Raw genomic sequence first — 22,647 nt, 5'->3', positions numbered from 1 at the left:
CCTGGTGATGCTCACTAGTGATACACATGGATCCTGGTGATGCTCACTAGTGATACACATGGATCCTGGTGATGCTCACTGATGTATCTATTGAAAAGTTACTATGTCTCAGGCCTGTCCCTGTCCTCTACAGAATTAATATTCTAGTATAAATGCATAACTGTGACGTTTATTCAAATTATTCAATGACAACTGAAATCAAACCAAAGTGTGGAAAGTCAGAGGCAAGGAGAGCATAGCATGAGCTGCCTGGCTACACCCAGCTTCTCTGAATCAAGAACCTCAAGACCAAGAGCTGAAGAGTGAGCAATGTTAGCCAAAGTGTGCCCACGTGTGCACTTATATGCGTATTTTGGAGTATCCATCTGCCACAACTATATTCTGTATGAACACACAGTTTGTGTGTGTGTGTGTGTGTGTGTGTGTGTGTGTGTGTGTGTGCGCGCGCGCGTGTATACAGCACAAGTGCTATGTGTATTTTTGCATGTGTATGCAACGTACATGTTTTTCGAGGACTCTACATGCTGCAAGATTATCATGCATAAATACATGTGTCTATCCACAAGACTATGTATAGGCACGTGTGTACCTAAGCATGCAGTTTGCAAGTGCATGTGGATGTGAAGTGTCCCCGCACATGAATGTCTCATGTAGGCAGCCTGAGATCAGCACCCTCAGCCTTCCAACCTCAGCCACTGCAAGAAGTCAGCCATAAAACGGATCTCAGGGTTTCTCTGCTGGGAGCAGTATTATCAAACCGCTCTGGCCCATAGATCATTTCAGCAGGAACAGAGATAACTATGCTCCCCTGGGCTACCTGTGTGATAGTTGTCCTGCCAGATGTGATGAAGGGTCCCCACTTTCTTCTCCTCCAAACCAGGGAGTGTCTTTGTTTATTGTCCCATTTTGCAGAAGAAACAGAGGACAGGGTGGGGAGAGACTCTTTGAGGGTTGCAGCTGTAGCTTGAACAGGTCTGTATGTTCCCCAAGTATGTGCCCCGATTCACTGAATTATTTCCTGTTACTAGTGCAAGGGACAGGGCAGGGACCGCTCCAGACTAACTACTCCAGCAACACCCATAGAACAGCACTCACTAAAAAGACTCCTGTGAAGGGCAGCCCAGGTCAGCTGTGGGCTCACTGTGTGGTGCTGGGAAAGTCCCCAGTGGTTTTGTTGCTCTGGAAAGTTTCCCAGCCTCTGCCATTCTGCATGGACAGGCTAAGCTCCACCACCCATTCACTGCAGGCCGCTTACATAATCATGCAAACTCGGTCTCTTCCTCTCTAAAATGAGAGTGCGCACAGTGGCACACTCCCAGCCACTGCAGAGGGATTAACTGAGCTGGTGACCTCCTGGTGCACGCTCCCATACACATGGCTATCACTGAGGCAGAGAACCAACTGCTACTGAAAGAGTCAGCTGGGAGAACATCCCTGCCTGCCTGCCTGCCTGCCTGCCTGCCTGCCTGCCTGCCTGCCTGCCTGCCTGCCTGCCTGCTTGCCTGCCTGCCTGTCTGCCTGCCTGCCTGCCTGCCTGCCTGCCTGTCTGCCTGCCTGCCTGCCTGCCTGCCTGTCTGCCTGCCTGCCTGCCTGCCTGCCTGCCTGTCTGCCTGTCTGCCTTCAACAGCAGGGTGACCTTGGCTGAGGCTCGCTTAGCTGACAAACCCTACTCCCTTTTAAAATGGGAATTAAAAACATGCCTACTTTTTAGGTTTGTTTGAAGAATAAGTGAGAAAGTATCCTAAGATCTCTACCGCTATTTCTATAGAGTGAGCAAAATTATAAACTAAGATTGGCATATAGTGTTGGGGTGTCTGGGGAAACCATGTCAGAGTATCTAGGGAAAACATGAAACATCTAGTCTGATCAAGTTTACTAGATATAGAATTACTTGTAAGTTTTTATTTTTTAAAGAGAGAGAGAAAAAAAAACTACCAGACCTAGCTCCTGGTCAGTGGACAGTCAGCCCCTTTGGTTCTGAGGCCATAAGTTGAGCAAGTTTATTCAGGTATTGGCTTGCAGTTTGACTAGGTTCATGGCCATTACCATAAATAAGTGGTTCACTCTTACAAAAAGAAACTATAATCATGGTCATATTCTAAATATTTGTATTACAGGAAATCAAACCCGCCTGACCTTAAGAGGTCACAAGTATCATTTCCTCTCTGTAAGTAGCTTGTTCGTTCCTCTACCTTGCAATTCTTGACCATCTACCACCCGCTAGATAACTGGCACCGGCCAGGCTGGTGCTGAGGGACGGGATGTGCTTGTGAGCAACAACAACTCATTGGGAAGACACACCAATCAACACCTTGGGGCGGCAGGTACTCTTTCTCTGTGCAGAGTCCCGAAGAGAAGGCAAGAAACACTCTTGGTGTATCTTCCACGGTGCTGTGTCCTCACTAAGAGAGACCCTGGGTGACATCTCAGGCAGAATACATTTTATAGTTGGGGCACAGGAGCCACTGAGGTCACAAAACCCACTCAGCTATCACTGTCTTGACTCAAAAGTCAATGTGTCTCCTGCTAAGCCCATTCTCATTTCCTCCACGACACAGGATTCCATCCTCTCCATTCTAGCCCACGGGTAACAGGAGGACCAAGAGGGCAGGCTCACCAACAGCTTATTCCTATTGTCCCTCAGGGGAATGATGTCTGGATCCTGTAAGACGGTTCTCTTCCATTGTACTTCTTCAGTCCCCTCTCATTCTCTCCTCAGCATGATCCTGCAGCCAGGAGCTGCCCACCCATCAACTCCTTTTCCTCTGCCCTCCCAGGAGTCCAACCTGGGATGTCCAGGATGTCCAGGAGTTCAGACTGTGATGGAAAATGCCAGAACCCCACTTGTCTAGTCTTCCCTTCCATGGTAACTGGAGGTGGTCCCATGAGCCTGCTCTGGTGACTGACAGAAAAGGAGTTTTCTCAGAGGCTTCTGGGGAGATATTTTCTTCCTTTATAAGACAGTAATTTAGGTGTAAGAAAGATTTCTCTGTTTTCCCCTTTCTGGTTCTGGGTGCAACTTTGTGAGGACGTGGTGTGTGGAACAGTGGCAGCCATCTTGGGATACAGGAGAAACATCGGTAATATGTAAAACGGTGGGAGAGGGAAAGAAAGACCCCTGGGGATAGGCTCCAGCCTCGAATTATTTCCATTCGCATGGTAGAAACTAATACAGTTTATTAACGTTACTTTGGGACTGGGAATGGTGGCATAGACCTGTAACTCCAGTATTGTGGAGGCTGAGGCAGGAGCTTTATGAAATCAAGGCTAATCTGTGATTATACATACATACATACATACATACATACATACACACACATACACACACGCACGCACACACACACACACATCAAGAAGCTTGTCTGAACAAAATAAGATAAAACAGAACAAATGCCACTTTATGTTAGGTATTGTGTTTTAATTCTAATGTTCAGCTTCTTTTACCTGTAGTTTCTATAATTAAAAAAAAAAAGTGTGTATAGCCAGGTGGTGGTGGTGTACGCCTTTAGTCCCACAATCAGGAGGGAGAGGCAGGCAGATCTCTGAGTTTAAGGCTAGCCTGGTCTAGAGTGAGTTCCAGGATAGCCAGGGCTACACAGATAAACATTGTCTTACACACACACACACACACACACACACACACACACACACACACCTCACTGAAGTGTTGTTTTGAGAGTCTTTCCTGTATTAATTCAGTTTCTGTGGTGACACAAGGAAATGGGCACAATTTTGCTCATTCTCTGTAGGAGGAAACTGATGCTCTTTCTGTCTAGTTGCCATGAAAAATCATTCTGTCACGACGCAGAGTCACGATGTAATCCTGGGATTGCTGGATTCCCAGGCCCTGGGCCCCATAGCAACTTGGTGTTCACCAACAGAGAGAGAATGGTTTGTTCCATGTCACGTGGCACTGTGCTGGCACAGACTCTGGGCTGACACTGGGAGCTCACCTCCTCTGTCCCCTTCTCTCCCTTGAGCTTGCCTTACTGGGTACCCATTCCAGCACTAGGTTCCAAGGCTCCTGACGGCACCCACCGGCTTGCTCCCTCTAGGGTTCAGGTATCAGATCCCAGCCATTCTGAGTGAACTCGGGAACACTAACCTCAGTGTCCTCTATCCTAATGTAAGGAAATGGCCTGGAGAATGCATGGCCTGGGCTTGAGATCAGGCAGAGTTAGATTCAGTCATGGCTTGTTGCTTCTAGCTGTATTACCTTAGGAAAATTCCTTTCCCTCTCTGAGCATTGCTATGCTCTTCTGTTACACGAGATAATGAAGACCTATATGCTAAGGTTGCTTTAGAATACTAAGTGGGATGTTGACACTAAACATTCCTGACATAAATAATCACTTGAACACAGCTCCCATGGAAGGGAAGACTAGAAAAGCAGGGTTCTGGCACTTTCCATTGCAATCTAAGGTTGGACTCCTGGGCAGGGGAGGCAGAGGAAAAGGAGTGGGTGGATGGGCAGTCCCTGGCTGCAGGATCATGCTGAGGAGAAAATGAGAGGAGAGTGAAGAAGTACAATGGATAAGAGAGAACCCTCTCACAGGTTCCAGACGGCATTCCCCTGAGGGACGACAGGAACAAGCCAGTGCCTGCAGGTCAGGCCTAGAGTCAGAAAAGCAGAAGAGAACAGTCTCAAGGGGCCCAGGTCTTACCCATGGCTATGGCTTGCAGGCTAGAGGACAAGGTACAGTAGCTCATGGCCCTGACCAGGACATTGTGTGACCCGCTGACAACTCAAAGTCTAGAGAGCCAGGACTGCCAACTTTCCCCTCTCATTTTGAAGCTATTTTCATGGATTACAGAGGTAGAGGAAAATGTTTGTTTAGAAAATTCCTTAATGTGGCTGGGTCTGGTAGCACAAACCTATAATCCCAGCACTTGGGAGGCAGAGGCAAGAGGATCATGAATTTGAGACCTTAACAGAAAAGTAAGGGAAAAAGAAAGGTCCCGGGGGGAGAGGATTGGACGAGAACGCCTAGTCTGACTGCATGGCAGAGAAGGGTTAGCTCTCTAGTCGTGCTAAATCAAGAGTGGGAGTGTGTGTGTGTGACAGAGTGTGAGTGTGTGTGAGTTTATGAGAGAGTTAGTATGTGAGTGTGTTGAGAGTGTGTGAATGTATATGTGTTAGTGTGTATACTTGAGTGTGTGTGTATGTGTGTGTGCCCATGAGTGTGTGTGTGAGAGAGAGTGACTGTGTCTGAGTGTGTACATGGGTGTGTGAGAGAGTACGTGTGCATGAGTGTGTTGTAAGTGTGTGAATGTGTGTGTTAGTATGTGTACATGAGTGTGCACGTGAGTGTGAGTCTGTGAGAGTGTGTGTATGTATTTGATTATGTGAATATTAGTGTGTGAACCTGTGTGTATGTGCATGAGTATGCATGAGTGTGTATGAGTGTGAGTATGTGTGTGAATGCATGTGAGTGTATGTGTGAGAGCATGTGTGTAAGTCTGAGTGTATGAGTGTGTGTATGAGTGTTTGAGACTGTGTACACGTGAGTGTGTGTATATATTCTCCAGTGCACATATATGTGCATGTATATATACATGTATGCACATGGGTGTGGAGCTTAGAAGAGCATCTCAAGTGTCGTCCCCTAGTAGAATCTGTGTGTGAGGGTGTGTGAGCTCACTGTCCAACACCTTATTTTTGAGATAGACTTTCTCACTAGCCTGGAACTTGCCAATAAGGCTAGGCAGCAGGCCAGTAGACCCCATAGATTTCCCTGTATCACCCATTCCCCCAGTACACAGGATTACAAGCATACACCACCACATACCCAGCTTTTTTATGTGTTTCTAAAAAAAAGAAAATCACACTTGGGTCCCTCTGCTTGCATGGCAAGCATATTACTGCAAAGAAGGTAGAGAAAAGGGGTGGGTGAATGGGCAGCCCCTGCCTTCTAACCCAATAAAATCAATACTATCTTTCCATAACGATGGTAAATATTTTAGAGCAATGGAGTAATATGGCCTCTACCCTACTTACTCCTAGTAGACAGTGGCAGGTGAGTGGGCTGGCCTCAGTTCAGTTTTCTGCAAGCAGGTAGGAACCTGGTTAATAACCCTGGATGGTGTTACAGCCCTTGTTCTATACAGCAGGTTGCATGAGATAACAGCCAAGGCCAAAGCATTTATATTCCATTCTATGGCTATTGACTGGGACTGTTAAGTGCAGTGAGCTGGGGGAGGAGGCTGTGGCATGTGAGGAACTCATGACTCACGGAAAGGAGTCAGTGATAAACGCCAGGGTTAGATCCTACCGCGTTTCACATACAGATGGAATCTTCTGCTTATTAAGTGATTGGCATTTAAGATTGTAAACCTGGGGGCTTGCAGAAATAGCTCGGAGATTAAGAGCGCTCTCTTCTTCCAGAGAACCCATCAAAGTCCAATTCCTAGCATCCACATGATGGCTCACAGCCCTCTAGAACACCAGTTCCAGGGGATCCAGCATCTTCTTCTAGCCTTCATGGGCACTGCATGCACATGGTACTCAGACACTGATGAAGACAAAGCTACCGTACACAGAAAATACAATTAAAGTGTTTTTAAAAATAGTCTATAACTCTGGTATAGATCAACTCATCTGATGGCCAGGGCAACTTGGAGGCAGCCAGTCTGTGACCTCTGGCCTAGAAGATCGTTCTTCCTGAGTGACATTCTAGGGCAACCAAGTACACATGATACATCTGAGGGGCAAGATACAGGAATCCTAGCCCGCCGCTGGTCTGAGCCTCTGCTAATGGGATGCCTAACTGCCACCAAGCTGCTTCCAATCCAGGCATAGGAGAGGGGCCATCCGGCTGTGCCTAGGGTGTTCTCCTGCCTCATTAACTCTGCTTTTCCACAAGCAGTGGTGCCGTTACCTCACATGCTGGGCAGCCGCCATAGCACCGACCTTCACCTCAGAGAAGCGATGAGATCACTTCATCAGCAACCCATAATACCACAGAGACAACAACTTAACCAGTTTCTGGCTTCCTCAGCCCCAAACACTAATTCAAAGGCTCCAATACTGGGTACAGTCATCCTGTGGGTTGTTGGTTCCAGAGCCCATGACATATAATAAAATGTGCTGATGCTCAAGTCTCTTATATAAAATGTAGTATTTGCATGTTAAGCTAGATTCATTCTTTGACATACCTCACATCATCAAAGATGAACTCTAATCCCTAATGCACTGCAAATGCTTTGTGGCTCCATCCTTCAGGGAATGACAGGATACAGGTGTTGGTTCATGCTTATAATAGACCCTACACCATTTCACGTTTTCAAACTGTGCTTGAATCCACAGATGCAGAGCCCATGTGTGCTGACTAGTTTTGTCAGCTTGACCAAGATAAGACATCTGAGAGGAGGGAAACTTAATTAAGAAATGTAAGCCTGCAGAGTACTTTCTTAATTAGTGATCAATGAGGGAGGGCCTAGTCCATTGTGGGTGGGGCCATCCCTGAGCTGGTGGTGGTCCTGGTCCTATAAGAAAGCAGACTGAGCAAGCCATGAACAGCAAGCCAGTAAGCAGCACCCTTCCATGGCCTCTGCATCAGCTCCTGCCTCCAGGTTCCTGCCCAGTTTGAGCTCCTGTCCTGACATCCTTCAATGTGGATGAATAAGCCAAAGAAATCCTTTCCTCCCCCCAAGATGCTTTGTTCAGGGTGTTTCATCACAGCAATAATAACTCTGACTAAGACATCATCATATAGAGACGGACCCTGTCCCTACAGAGAGACCAATATTCCCAGCAGCAGGAAAGGCAGAGCAGATACAAAGCAAAAGGACTCTGGTCAGACATCTTCTGGGAGCAAAGACTTGTAAGCTGTGTCCATCAGCAGACACACCTCCAAGCTGCAAACAGCTCAACCTGGCCTGTCTCTCAGCTGATATCTTCACCTGCTGGCTGAATTCTTCAACCATCCAATGCATTCTGATAACTGACAATGCCCTGAGTTACTAAGAGTGACTATATCTCCTGCCTGGGCTCTCTGTGGTCCTACTTCTGCCCTGCTGGTTGTCTAGCTCCTTAGTTATAAAAATGAGCTGATAAATATGTCTACCCTCTGAACTCTTCTCCCCCTCTCCCTATCTTGTGTTTTGAGGCAGAGTCCAGCTATGTAGCCCAGGCTGGACTTGAGCTCTGATTCTCCTCCTTCAGTAACCAGAGTGTTGGGATCTATAGGTGTGTGCCCATATGGGTATAGGACAATATCTAATCTTTCACTCTGAAATTAGGCAGTGAAATACTTCCCAAAGCTGTCATGGAGTCTTGCTTGGTACATAGACCTTTGGAGCTGCCTCCAAAAACTCCCCAAATGTACAAAGACATAGCCTCTGCTCCTTCACAGAGAAAGATCCCTTCGAGAACACGCCTGCAGAAGCAATTGCCTCTGAGACGGTTTCCTGTGGAATCAATGCCTAGAATGAGGACAACATCTGCTGGGAGATTCGGGGAGTTTTACTAGTCCTCTGTGAAGCTCTGCCACCAGGAGTCCAGCAGCAAATACCTGGAGCTGATTCCACAAATATTGCACAAAATATTGCACAAAATCTATTCACTTCTCTCTACCAGGAGAGGTAATCTCTTGCGCACTCGGTGGAAAGCATTCGCCTGTCCTTAAAAAGTTATTCGCCAATGAGCTTGAGGAAGGATTAGAAGGCAGGACATCCTGCAGAAAGAGAGAGGGTTTGGGTCAGGCAAGGGGAGATTCATCCAGACATAGAGGAAGAAGGTCGAATAAAACTGAGAACCAGGTAACCAGCCACGTGGCATGAGGTAGACTATTTAAAACAGGATAATTGAGTTACGAGCTAGCTTGGAAACAAGCCAAAGCTATTGGCCAAGGCATATGTTCATATAGAAGTCTCAGAGATGTTGTGTCAGGGAACTTATGTGTATGTTGAAAAACCCGCAGCCACCTGTACCAACCTCTTCAGTGCTGTCCTTTCTAACCCCAGCAGACTGAGTAATTTTAGGCCCGGTCACTTGCACTCGCTCACACACTTTGGTCAGGAGAGGAATGGGAGTGCCTCAGTCTCAGATGCTTCATCTCCTCTTCATACTCTACTCCAGATCAGTGTCCTTAAACCCTCAGGACAAACTCCAGACCACATCCCAAAGAGGGCACAGAGAGCGATGTACACTTCACCACCACCACCACCCCCAGTTGGTAGCATCTTCGCTGCTCTGAAAAGTCAGGGTCTAAAGGCACATGTGCTTCACTTGAGGCACATTTGAACTTCTGAAACAATGATGCAGAGAGGCCCTTGGAAAGCTGATCAACAACTGTCTCCCCAGTCGACTCTGCCATGCCTTAAAGAACATCCCTAGATTGATGGAGAACAAGTCGAACATGAGGTCTCCGCACTCTTTTTGACCTCCATTTTGCTATCATAGCTTAAGAGCACATGTCTTCTGCTTGGACACTTCTAGCCCCTCCCTATAAACTGGTTGCTTTGGTCACCCATATACTGAGACCCACTGTGAGCCAGTCTCCAGCTTAAATAATAGAAGGGCTGCTTTCAAAGGTGCATGTTAACTCGATTCGTCACCACAGTGGATCTGTCACATGTCTCTTTATAATAACCCAGCATGCTGCCAAGTCACTAGATATTGGAAAGCCTGTCTCTGTGTTACACAGGGTTCTGTTTCCAATTCACATTTCCTGGGATTATTGCTTTGTCCTCAGAAAGGTTAACTAGTTGTTCTAAAGTGTCCCCAGCGTGTGTGGTGTTTATTTGTAGAGATGCTATAAGCATGTGTAAAGTCAAGTGAAGTATTTAAATTCTGGTTCTATGTCTCAGATTTTAATAATTTCCTCTTTGTTTTCAGCATTTGGGCAAGCAGCTAAATGTGCTGTTCTTTCCTCCTGTGGAAATACAGAGTTAGCTCTTCTTACCCACTGCTTCCATAACCCCACCCCACCCCCAAAAGAAAGATTAACAATGACCCAACAGCTGGGATAGTAAAAGAGGCAGATGCCTTACATGAAAAAAAAAATGCTCGTAAGGCATTTCTTACCCATATCCAAAGGCAAGGCTGGTCCTGAAACATGAGAAACCCAATTTCTACCTCTCCAACCCCCAACTCCGGTCAGTGGGGAGAAGAAAGAGAACACAGACACATTTCACTGCGGGTCAGTGATGCTCCAACCTGAGGAGACCATGGGGCCCTCACAGGCTCCCAAGCCAAGAAAGCTCAACAAACCATTGTTCCTGGGAAATCTTTCCATCAAGGAGGCTCCCAGCAGGACCAGCTGTTTGGCTGTGCTTAGACTGTCACTCAGCCAAGGCAGCTTGGTGGCACACCCAAACCCTGTAGCCCGCGCCAAAATTGGTTTAAAACATTTGAACCCAACAGCCAGTCAGTTTAAAAATACTCCAAACGCAAAGCCAATGAGATTTGAAAAACAAAGAGAAACTGACAATCAAACGGCGAACACGGTTGGTGATTGGCTCATCTGCCTGTAATTCAAAGCATGCCTTTTTCCCGGAGAGTGAAAGTCACTGAATTTTAAAGAAAAAAATATGTATATGTTTTCCAAATTTCTGTATCAGGAAAATTCTGTATAGGGAGGTTTTTCCAAACAACACGCGTGTCTGTGTGAGCCGTGGGTGCAGCCAAATAACTAAGGAAGCTGAGGCTTGCAGAGCTAAGGTAGCTGCCAGGGTCACACAACAGTAAACGGCAGCACAGGACTGCCGGTGAGGTCTCTAATTTGTGCATGTGCGAATGCGTATGCAAGTGTGTGGCATGTGTGAGTGTGTATAGTATGTGTGTATGAGTGTGTATAGTGTGAGTGTGTGTGTGTGTGAGCATGTGGTGTGTGTGCAAGTGAGTGTGTATGTGTGTGTGTGTGTTATGTACATGTGAGTGTGTGTATGGTGTGAGTGTAGTGTGTAGTGTGAGTGTGTGAGTGTGTGTGTGTGTGTGTGTGTGTGTCTGTCTGTCTGTGTGTGTGTGGTTTCCTTGTTCACCTGAGCGCAGGAACATCAGCTTTCCTTTGACTCTCCATGAAAAAAGAAGCAGTTAAATATCACAGTCTGTTCTTCTGAGTCACACATTGATACCATCAGAATCATGGGGTTGAGCTCCAGGTAGGCCACCCACGACACCAGACATTTCAGATGTCCACGTTTGCGTTGCAGACAACTTGGTGACAACCAGTGAGTGCTATGGATTCAGATAAGGACACTTGTCCTTTCAAGTGCTCACAGCTGGAAGGAAGGTGCCCAGAGGTCACTTGACCCTGCTTTTCTGAAAGCCCTTCTGTCCCTGGATACTACCCCCACTATTTCTGTCACATGTTGATAGCAGATTCATGTATGTTCTCGTCCATATAAACACATTTGTTATATGAGAAAACTTTACATGACTCCCAGAACTAGAATCACTCATAATTAAAAGGCAACCTATAAGGAGAAACAAAGCAAGTCCCATTTTCCCTTAGCTAGATGCCCACAGCTCCAGGAGACCCTGAAACCAAAGATCATTGTTACTTTGTAACAAGAGTGGTAGGTCATAGCTCAATAAAGTGCTTGCTAAGCACAAGTATGAGGAACTAAATTTGAATCCCTAGCCAAGTGCGATCATACACACCTCTAATACTAGTATTGAGGAAGAGGAGACAGGAGGATCCTTATAGTTTGATAGCCATACAGTCTAATAGGCAAGCCCCAGGTCTAATAAAAGGCCTTGTCTTAAAAAGAGGGTAGGGGTGACCAAGAAAGACATCTGACATCAAGCTGTGGCCTCCACTCACAAAAAACAACCTTGCAAATGTAAGGTGGTAACTCTGCATCAGCTCACATGCTGTCTCCTGAATTGGGAGCCTCGAAGAAATCAGCCAACAGGTATAACCTACAGCATGATTGAGTGTTTTCAAAACATGCCGAACATCATGGGACTGAAGCCAATGTGCTCTTGTTCAAACCCCCTCATTATACAAAAGTTGCTGGAGCCCAGAGGCACATAGCACTGGACCAAGGCCATGTGCCAATGTGAACAGTAGAAAAAAAAAAAAAAAAGCAGGTTTTGGTGTTTCTAGACCAACACATCCTGCTACACTTGGCTGCAGATCCACTGAAATAACATGTAAATAATTATTTTGCTTGCCCTTTTCTTTACCATGATAAAAGACAAGTCTTTACTCGTTCTATTTTTCAATAGGAGCCATAATCCAAACTGGCAGAGGTAAGGGTACTTCTGGGTAATAAAGAAGAGGAATGTCCATACATTCCTGCTATCTACTCACATGCCCTGTGCCATAGTCCTCGCAACAGAAACAGCCACTGAGATCCTAAGCAAAGCACAGCTCGTAGAGACTTAACCCATGCTGCAAGCAGAATGCCCAGATAACTGGTTACAGTAGAGTGGGGTCTGGGACTTGTGGTCCCCTGGAATCCCTCATGTGTGTGGTAGGCTCAGCATCTTCACCATCAGTCATCTCTGTCTCTAAACCAAGCATGATGGATAAAGGAGGGACATCCTCTCCTACCTAACAGGGTGCTCCATCATTTGCCTACCCTAGAGCATCTCAGCCATGGTTTCCAGGGAAACAAATGGATGCCGGGCTGTATACAGCCCCCAGCCTGAAAAGGTAGCCATGCCCTGGTGACCTGTTCAACTCTCCCCAGAAACAACTGAATCAGGTTTTCTGTGCACCTCTCCCAGGTTAAGTGAAGGGAACAGATGAAGCCATAAGTGAAACCTGACCACTAGAGAGATGGCTCAGTGGTGAAGAGCACTGCTCTTCCAGAGGTCCTGAGTTCAATTCCCAGCAACGTGGTAGCTCACAACCATCTGTAATGGGATCTGATGTCCTCTTCTGGTGTGACTAAAGATAGCAACAGTGTATTCATACATAAAAATAAATAAATAGATCTTTAAAAAAGAAAGAAAAAGAAACCTGGCCACTCTGTCTCTTTCCTTTGGAGGAGGTACAGCAGACTTGCAGGGCTCTTTAGAGAGACTAAAATCCATACTTCATAGGGGTGACTCCAGTTCAACTTTTCCCAACCTCCAAGTAGCATACTTGGCCTCCCAGGCTAGACTGCACTGCACTAACTTATTTGAGGAGCAGGACAGCCCTGCACACTCCGGGGCTGGTGCCCACAAACACCCATGAGCAAAGAGAAGGGACTCTTGTTCCCAATGTGGAACAAGCAGTACTTCCTCCCATGCAGCTGGTGTTTCCTCAAATAGAACAGGATTTGAGCAAACGGCTTTCACTGGACCTGAGCTGGCAGGAAAAGCTGAGTGTGGCTCAAGGTTCCATTAGAGTTGATGACTCAGACCCTCACTCTCGCTTCCCCATCCTTTGTGGCTCCAACTCTCTCGTTGTTGTCATGGTCAACTGTCAGATTCCCTCTGCCAGGACCTGTTTGGCTGATGCCGGATGTCCTAACTGCTCAGCCTCGCTTTGGAAAGGCCACACCCCTGTCTTCCTTTCCTCTTAGGTCACCTACTCCCTGCTCCAGATTCTATTTTGAAATCGATTAGGTCTTGATCAACAAGGCAGGCTCATTTCCACAATACCTCTTGTCTGCTTCTGCCTTCATTTGGGAGAGATGGAGACTGATGTTGACCTGACCCAGAGGCAGGGCATCTTCTGACACTGTTTGCAGCTTTGGGGCTGATGCTAAGTTACTCTCAGAATCAGCTGGAGGAGAGTACATTCTGGGTGCTGCTGGTTCAGCACGGATTCCCAAGCCACGCTGCATTCAACAGGCTCCACTCTCCCAAATCTCCATCTCCACCACCAGCAACTCTTTGAAAACATTTATTTAATTATTTGTCTGGGTGCATACACATACACGCAAGCCATAGGACTTATGTTGAGGTCAAAAAACAAGCTGGGGAAGTCCATTTCCTCTTTCCACCATTTGAGTCCCAGGGACCAATTCAGGTCACTCCTCTTGGCAGCCAGCACTTTGCATACTGAGACATCTTGCCAGCGTCCTCTGGTCATCATTGAGGAAGCCAGAAACTGTACTTGGGCTGCAGATACAGAAAGCTCAATTCACCCCCGGGGTGGAAAGGACCACAACAGAGTTGTTTTTAGAGCACCCATGGAATCTCAGAGAGAGGCAAGCCCTTGATTCAGCTCCTGCCCCACCCCCAGAGTCCTTTACAACACTCTCCTCTATTCTGTATTAGCTTCCCTGCTTCTGCTCGCCCTTCTCTTTGTTTTCTGCCTCACCTGTCTCTTCACTGGACTAGATAGCACCGCCCATCAACTTCTAGGGGTCTTCCCCAATCACCTAGCCTCTCTCATAGACTCTCCATCTTTTTCCCAGCAGGCCTTATTACATAGCCTTCTCCTCAAGAAGCAGAACCTCACCATCTGGCATGTCTTCACTATCTGTGTACTACGTGTTGCCTGGTTCACCAAAACAAAATGAAATCTGTACATGTAAGGGTAAGAGCTTTGGATCTGTGTCCACCACTGTAGCCTCAGTATGTAAACGGGGCGAGAGGGGGAATGGATAGCATTCATGGAGAAATGACAAAGGCTTCAGAAGGATTAGCTTTAGGGAGCACGGAGGTAAACAATTAACAGGTGAGCGTTGTTCATACAAAAGCCGAAAGTATTAAGGAGCAGCTGGAGAGTGAATTGCAGGGTCCAGAGAGACAGTGGAAGCTGAGCAAGCCCTCCTAGAGATTTTTGGACACTTAACTTCCCGTTTCTTCTTCCCTACATAACTCTTATTGAAACTTAATCCCTAAATTTGCATACTGATGGTATTTGGAGGTGGTGCCCTCAGGAGGCAATTAGGATTAGACATGGTTGTGTGGGTGGGGCTCTTTGTGACGGGCCTGGCGATGTTGTAAGAAGAAGAAGGTCTTGGGCTGGCACCTCCCTTGCTGCTTTGCCATGTGATACCTTCTATCACACTGTGGTCAAGGCCAAGGTCTTTACTAGATGTTAAGCAGACTCTGGCTTAGACCTCCTAGCCTCCAGAACTACGAGGTAAATCAATTCTTAGCAAATTGCCTAGTCTTCTGTAGTTAATTATGGCCACAAAAAAAGAAAGAAAGAAAGAAAGAAAGAAAGAAAGAAAGAAAGAAAGAAAGAAAGAAAGAAAGAAAGAAAGAAAGAAAGAAAGAAATCAGACTAAGATTAGCAGTGACAAGATCATCAGTTAAATCCAAAGGAGATCGCAATCTTGTTTCACAAGAGGTCCTCTGCCTACATAATGAGGGAACAGGGGAACTGCTGGGCTACCGCCTGGGCTCAAGGGCAACACCCTTATTAATACCATCTCGACTGCTAACTGCTCATCCCGGGGCAAGCATTTCACAAGTATCATCCTGTTTGACCTTCACATTTTTAGGAGGTCTCTTGTCTCCCTTGATTGGCAGATGAAGCCGTGCAGACATAAAGAAGCAGATGACTTGTTTGGAATCTGCTAAGTGGAACTTGAACTTCAAAGACCCAACTTTACAGCCTCCGCGTCCAAGACTGAAGAGAGTTTCCTGATGGTTCATGAAAAGATACCCAAGATAGAATGTTCTGGATACTTTGCTAGGCCTTATCATCAGACATGAGCCCGGAGGCCCACTACACAATATCATCCATCCTGCCTGGATAAGATGTGGTTGGTGTTTTGCTTTCTATCCTCTGATACCTCCATTCTGGGGACATTCCTTACAGAGGGGTATGTGGCCATCCCCAGTTAACTTCCTTGGGGTCTCAATTAAATGTCTTGCGTTTTACTTTATCCAATGACTGATCTTTGCCTTCGAGGTTGTTCCAGAGAAGTAAGGAAATGATGAAAGGACCAAAAGGCAGACTGGAATCTGTGCTAAGGACTTTCCATATAAAACATCTGCCAGTCCCTCAGTGTTCTTAGAGCACAGACAGGGGTCCTTGTCAGGGTGCTCCCAGATCATCCTTCATATCCCCTCTGAGAGGCTTCAGAGAAGTTTTCTCTTTTATGTCAAATTCCTCTCCATTGGACTCCCAAAGCAGCCCTTCTCTCTCTCTCTCTCTCTCTCTCTCTCTCTCTCTCTCTCTCTCTCTCTGTGTGTGTGTGTGTGTGTGTGTGTGTGTGTGTCCCTCTCTCTTGGCTCTCACCCCAGCAGCACTTCCCTATTTATCTGGGTGATTATCTGCTTAACATCTGTCTTCCCCCGATAGAAAGCAGGCTCCTTGAAGAGTGGACACGTCTGCTTTTCCTCACCACTGCAGTCTGAAGGCTCAGCCCAGGGCCTGCTCAGACCAGCTGTCTGGCAAACAGAGGCTGAGTGCAAAAACACTGAGGTAGAGTCAGAAGGCAGTTCCCGAGGAGGAACAGGGGGACAGCTATTTAATCCCTTTAATATCCTCGTGTACAATGTGTGTGACATCTGTTTTATGTCCTTCGCAAGACCACGAAATAAAACTAAGTGCGTTGTAAATCATTAAAGTCCATACCGATTGTTTCTAACAAGGACCCAGAGGCTGACTGAGTCTGTCCCTGGGGTTTCTAGCACTTTCCAGAAAGCCAATATCCAGATCTGAAGCTGAAGTGATCAAGAGGTATTTTATGTGCTCTCCATGTTTGAATTCGGTGGCCATAGAAAACTGAGAATTTGGTCACTTCCATGCCACCAAGGCCAACCACGGACCTAGGCACCTCCTGGAGAAGCCATGACTAAACTGGAATGTTCACTGTGGTCTTTGCAATTTAACCTAAGGACTCATGATCGTTGACAGAACAGATACAAGCTTATAATCTGGAAAGGAAAGAGACACCAAAAGGCATGTCTGAGTCTCAGCCTCTGAGGAAGGAGATGTTCTGATGAGTAACCAGCTCCAGATATAGAGATGTGGCTGCCAGAGTAGTTATCAACTTCCGAGGGAACTCCATCAACCAATTCCACCCATATTCAATTAGTGTCAAGCAGTGTAATTACCAGCCTTCTCTACTGACTGGGCCAACTCCTGATTTCCATAGGCTTGGTAGAAAGAACCCCAAATTTTAAGAATGAAAACTGGATGCAAATTCGGAAAACAAGTTACCAAGTGTTAAGTACCCATGTGTGCCAAGTAGATGACACCACATTGTCCTACACTGCCTGAGCAATCTTTGAAGAGAAGCCACTCCCATTTTATAGATAAGGATGGAAGTCGACATGCCCACCTAGAGTGACACAACTCAAATGTAAGCTAAGTCCTGTTCTCAACGTGTAGATAAACCACTAACAGCAGAGTAGCCATGGTGATCAAATCTGCACATGGGTCAATGCCACGCAAGGTTCAGCTCCTTAGACCAGCAGTGTTCATGGCACCTGAAAGCTTGTTAGGCATGCAGAGTTTAGAGTCCCGTTCCAAAGAACGGAATCAGAATCTGTGTTTATTCCCAGATGATGTGAATTCATATTAAACTGCTGAGATCATCAAGTGTAAGAGTTGATTAGTATGGAGCTATTGGTTACTGATGGGCACCTGCCTCATTATGGTCTTCTTCATTAGATTAGCAAGAGTCCATTACTCTAATCACGTTGAGGCCAGTCCTCAACATTAAATAAACACAGATCAACTGAGAGTTTTAATAGAGTGCGGATTCTTCATGGTGGGTTCTGAGTAGCCTCCAGAATCTGTACTCTTGATACATTTCCAGATGCTGAAATGGGGGGGCTTGGATCCTGTTCTCTGTGTCAGACTGAACGAGATGATATGCAAAGTGAAAATGAGATTGCCTTAGTCAGTGTTCCGTTGCTATGAAGAGACACCATGACTAAGGCAACTCTTATAAAGGCAAACATTTAGTTGGGGCTGGCTTACAGGTTCAGTAAGTTCAGTCCATTATCATCATGGCAGGAAGCATGGCAGTGTGCAGGCAGACATGGGGCTGGGGGAGCTGAAAGTTCTACATTTGATCTAAAGGTAGCAACGGGAGATTGGCTGTTGCAGGCAACCAGCAGAAGGATCTCTTCCACACTGGACAGAGATTAAGCATGGGACCTCAAAGCCCACCCTCACAGTGATGCCCTTCCTCCAACAAAACCATGCTCACTCCATCAAGAGCACACCTCTTAATAGTGCCATTACCCAGGGGCCAAGCGTATTCAAACCACCACATAGACCTTGTAATTAGGCTGCTCACTTAGGGGACTAACACTTCTAACAGGCCACATCTGGGAATCAGTGGCTGCAATAAGGGACAGCACCTCTATGAGGGCACACATAGGTCCAGAGGCATGGCTGACCTCTTTTGGTCTCAGCACCTTGCTGTCAATCCTAGTTGAATGAGTTAATTCCAGTCAGGGCTCACTTTCCCCTGCATAACAGTGGCTGGTCCAGTGGCTTCTAGACACAAAACCCCCTACACTGCACACAAGACACTCAGAGTCCTACTGACCTGGCTCTTTCCCACCCATCGTTCCTACTCCGTTCTCAGCACCTTTCCCATTTCTCAAACACTAAGCCTGCTTGGTACCTGCTCTCCTCCCAGCTTGGAACGCCCTTTCTCTTGCTTATACACAGCTGGGTTCACCTTGAAATTCATAGCTTATCTCAGATTTCACCTCCTCAGCTGGCTGCCCCTGACTGACCTATCTAACCTGGTACATCTATACCCCACTCCGAAACTACCATGCGACCCTTTCTTTCTTAGTCATAGCCATTATTAATTTTAAAATATTTTTAATCGTGTGCTATTCCAACAGTCCACCCTTCTGATTCTTTATGGAAGCATTGACATCATCAACTAACCCTGGTACATCGTAGGTGCTCAGTAAATAGCTATGGAGGAATGAGTGGTTTAGCATATTTGCATCTGGTGCAGAAACTAGGTGAGGAAGAGAAACTGAGTACCATGGAAAGGAAGAAGAGAGAGCCACAGATGCAGAAGGAAATGGTGTTAAGTTCACTCTCAAGAGTGGAGAGGATTTTCCACCAGTGGTAGTCAGGCAACTGCCTGGAACAGAAAGGGCAGAGTGAGCAGGCCTAAAGGCTCATGAACAGTACTCACAGATACTCTGTGAAGACTGTCTCCATGGTTCCTGCCTCGCCCTTGCCTCTGGGTAGGACAGCCCATTTTAGGTGTAGCAGGCTGGCAGGAGGGCTCCTGTGGCTCAGTAGGATGAAGTCATTGCCTTTCTCAGGCAGATTTTTGTCACACTTTATCACCCCAGAGGTGACCAGCCTTCTGAGGTCCAATGAGAGACACCAGGAGGGGACCTGCAGATCTAGAACCTTCCACCAATGTTTTTCCAAAATCATACAACCAACCAGAGCCACTCACAAACACAGTCCCACAGACTTTCTAAGCATGGTTACTTCCACCCCCCAACCCAGGCAAGCAACATAAAGCAGTCAGAGTCCAAATCAAAGGGACGCACTGAGGTAGACAATGAGTTGTTTACCACGTGCTCAGTGAAAGAAGTCATTTACCTTACCCCAGGCCTGGATCCTGTCCTCGGGTATTAGGCTGACATATATGTGTTTTGGGCACCAGCGTGTTAAGGGAACTGGATGGCTCTGTGTGCTTCTAGGGCTCCCTGGAACCATGCTAATAGTGATTTCAAAGTTCTATCTACATAAGCCAAAGCTCCAAGTCAACTCAGGCCAAAGTTATAATAGCAATGAGTAAATCAGTAGTAATAATAATTAATAATATTTGTTAACTATGTAATGGGCAATAGTTAATGAAGTGTCCGTTCGAGAGAGCACACTGCTTACTTTGTCCATGGTCCTGTTGGCTCCTGAGGATCCCAGCCAGGAGGAAGCGGGTGGAGTAGGCCCTTCCTCCTCCTCACACTCCTCTACTACATCACCTTGGAAAACTTTGCAGCTATAAAAATTAATTAGTGGGCCCGGCAAAATGGCTCACTGAGTAAAGGACTTGCCACGAAAACTGACAATCTGAGTTCAATTTTCAGGACCCACATGGTGGAAGTAAAGAACCAACTCCTACAGGTTGTCCTTAGATGTCCATACACACACCATTGGCATGCAAGTACTCTCTCTCTCTCTCTCTCTCTCTCTCTCTCTCTCTCTCTCTCTCCACACACACACACACACACACACACACACACACACACACATACACATACACAATAAAATAATTTATAAAGTTTTTTTTTCTTTTAAAGTATGTTTTACTCAACAGAGATGAACCAAGGGTTACAAAGAAGATGAAGAGCTGACAGGATGGTACAATGGGTACAGGCACTCCTTGCCAAGCCTGAGGAACTGGGTGTCATCCAGAAATGACTAAAGTGGAACTGACTCCTAGAGCAAGTTGTCTTCAGACCTCCATCTAAGCACAGTGATGTGTGCACCCACTCACACACATACAAATAAATAAATGTTAAAAAAAGATTAAAAGCAGAATATACAGAATTCTGCACGTTCAGAACAGTGGGCAAGTATGTCATATGTAGTTTGTATATGTAGAAATTTCCCTGGGAGAATGCACACACACACACAAAATTTAAAAAATGCTGCCTATGTATGGGGTGGTGGGCTGTGCAAAGAAGCCTGATCCCAGGTCGAGCAAATGTCTGGAACCCTGGTAACCCTCTGGGCGCTGACTTCCACCTGCCTGGAATGGCAGGTGCCATGCCTGATGGGTCCCTGGCTCCTGTCAAGTAGCTACAGCCCCCCCATAGAGAGGTGTGTGGCTATCAGTCACTTAGGAGCAGCACCAAGCCCTTCCACATGCAAATAAGGTTTCACCAAAGCTCTGAAGCCTCCTGGCCAGAGCTACTCTCTGGTGTTGGCCGAAGGTCCCTCTGACCTCTGTCTAAGTCCCGACAGCCCACGATGGATGTTGGCAAAGACTAACTTCTCCTTAAAACAAAAAGAAAGCCTGGTAATGCTGCAGCCACTTAAAAGCCACAGGGCCGCTGCCAGTTCTTAAATCTGAGGGAAGGCTTAGCGTTTTGGACCTCTGTAGAATCCCCGGAAGCCAAATAGGCCAAGGGAACGTTCCCATTGGACAAGCGCTTCTCCTCTTTTCTATCATGGGCAACTCACTATCACATAAAACATCACCCCAGGCCACAGAAATATGTAACCTACTAAAACACCACGGTATAAAGATATAAAGCCAAAAAACAAGCCTCCTTGTTTTGGGAGGAAGTTCTTCAGATAGCGCCATGGATGGCCAATGATAATATTTATAGCCAGGACTCATGGATCCAAGTAGCTTCTCTCATCAAAAACAGATACCTGAGAAGGAAAAATACCCTCCCGTGATTTTTTTTGCCGATCTTAGCTGCCATTCAGCAATGCATAGGGCCATCTAAAATAGAATGTACTGTTAGCAACACAGCTCCTGACCGCCCCCCCAGTCAGATGAACCCAAAGATCAAGGTCCTAAAACCCACTCCATTTCAGATCTCACAGCCCTTACCCGATTAATAAAAGAAATAAAATCCATATACCCACCCCTGCCTCCTTTGCCTGGGAGGAAACACTAAATAAACCATTTGCTCCTCCTGCCCCTCCCTCTTCCACTCAAGAGCAAGGCTCCATTAAAAAAAACAAAGGATTGCCAGGCATAGTGGCCCACGCTTTTAATCCCAGCACTCGGGAGGCAGAGGCAGGTGGATTTCTGAGTTCGAGGCCAGCCTGGTCTACAAAGTGAGTTCCAGGACAGCCAGGGCTAAACAGAGAAACCCTGTCTCAACCTCCTTCCCCCAAAAAGGATCTACCACCTGCCCTTTTCCTCACTTCACCTCCTCCCATCCAACCAGAGAGAGGTATCTCCCCCCACCCTGGCTTCACCAAGTCACAGGATAATGGAGCTGGGGGCTCAATGGTGTCAGACACCTGTGTCTGGGAACATGGCTCACTGTTCTGTCCCTTGCACTGGGTCTTTATAGTAAGCTTCACTCAACCAGAACACAGGCTGCCTTTCACCTTCCCACAACTATGAATACAGAGAATTGAGACAAGAAGGGGTTAAAGGATTTTTTTCTGTTAGTTTTTTTTTTTATTTTGATTCAGGAACTATGAAGATGCATTATATGTTCATGGCGATTGTTTAGTATACTTTTAAGATAAAAATGAGTTGTTCTGTTGGGACCATGTGACAGGTTGTTTCAGGAGGTTGGCTTATGTGGCTTTCTCTTACTATAACACAATACTTGAGACAGTCAACTTCAAAAGAAAGAAGGTTAAATGGAGCTCACAGTTTTGGAGGCTCCTCCGATCCCTGTTGGACTGGCACTGTTGCGTTTAGGGGTGTTATGGTAAAGCATAGTATCTTGATGGGCATGCACTGTGGAACCATTCATCTCGTAGTGACCAGGAAGCAAAAGGAAGAAAGGAAGAAACTCGTGTGTAGCAATCCCCTTTGACACCACACCCTCGGTGACCTAGTCCTCCAAATAGACCTGACCTTTCAAAAGTTTCCATCCCCCCACCCCCAAAAGTAGAATATGCACCCTTTAAAGCAGAAGGTGCTGGTCCTGGCTCCAAATCTTCATCGACGGTGACTTGCTGATGTTATCTTCCATCCAGCTCTTCCCTCCCTTGGGCCTTTGTATTCCTATCTATAGGGTGATCCAGGGGAATTTTAAATAAATACTTTTAATGAAACCAACATAAAACATACTTTCCCACTGTTTTAAAAGTATAGACATAAATAAAAAGGGATTTTCCAACTGCACCTTGTGCTGGCCTTCTGGTGTCTACTCTGACT

The 22,647-nt window shown here is 46.4% G+C and overlaps 1 long non-coding RNA gene across 1 annotated transcript in view; it reads left to right on the top strand.

Annotated features, from left to right (window-relative positions):
- Positions 1-15,729, top strand: part of Gm35887 — a 38,895-nt gene extending 23,166 nt beyond the window's left edge. Inside the window, exons 5-6 of the long non-coding RNA XR_386269.2 lie at positions 14,305-14,426; positions 15,371-15,729. This is a non-coding gene — a long non-coding RNA (predicted gene, 35887). The remainder of the gene's footprint in view (positions 1-14,304; positions 14,427-15,370) is intronic.
- The last annotated feature ends 6,918 nt before the right edge of the window (positions 15,730-22,647 follow it).

The sequence above is a fragment of the Mus musculus genome, chromosome 18 (assembly GCF_000001635.26).
Source record: "Mus musculus strain C57BL/6J chromosome 18, GRCm38.p6 C57BL/6J".
NCBI classification, from domain to species: domain Eukaryota; kingdom Metazoa; phylum Chordata; class Mammalia; order Rodentia; family Muridae; genus Mus; species Mus musculus.
The sequence above is the reverse complement of the archived record's forward strand: the minus strand, read 5'-3'. Positions and strand labels throughout refer to the sequence as shown.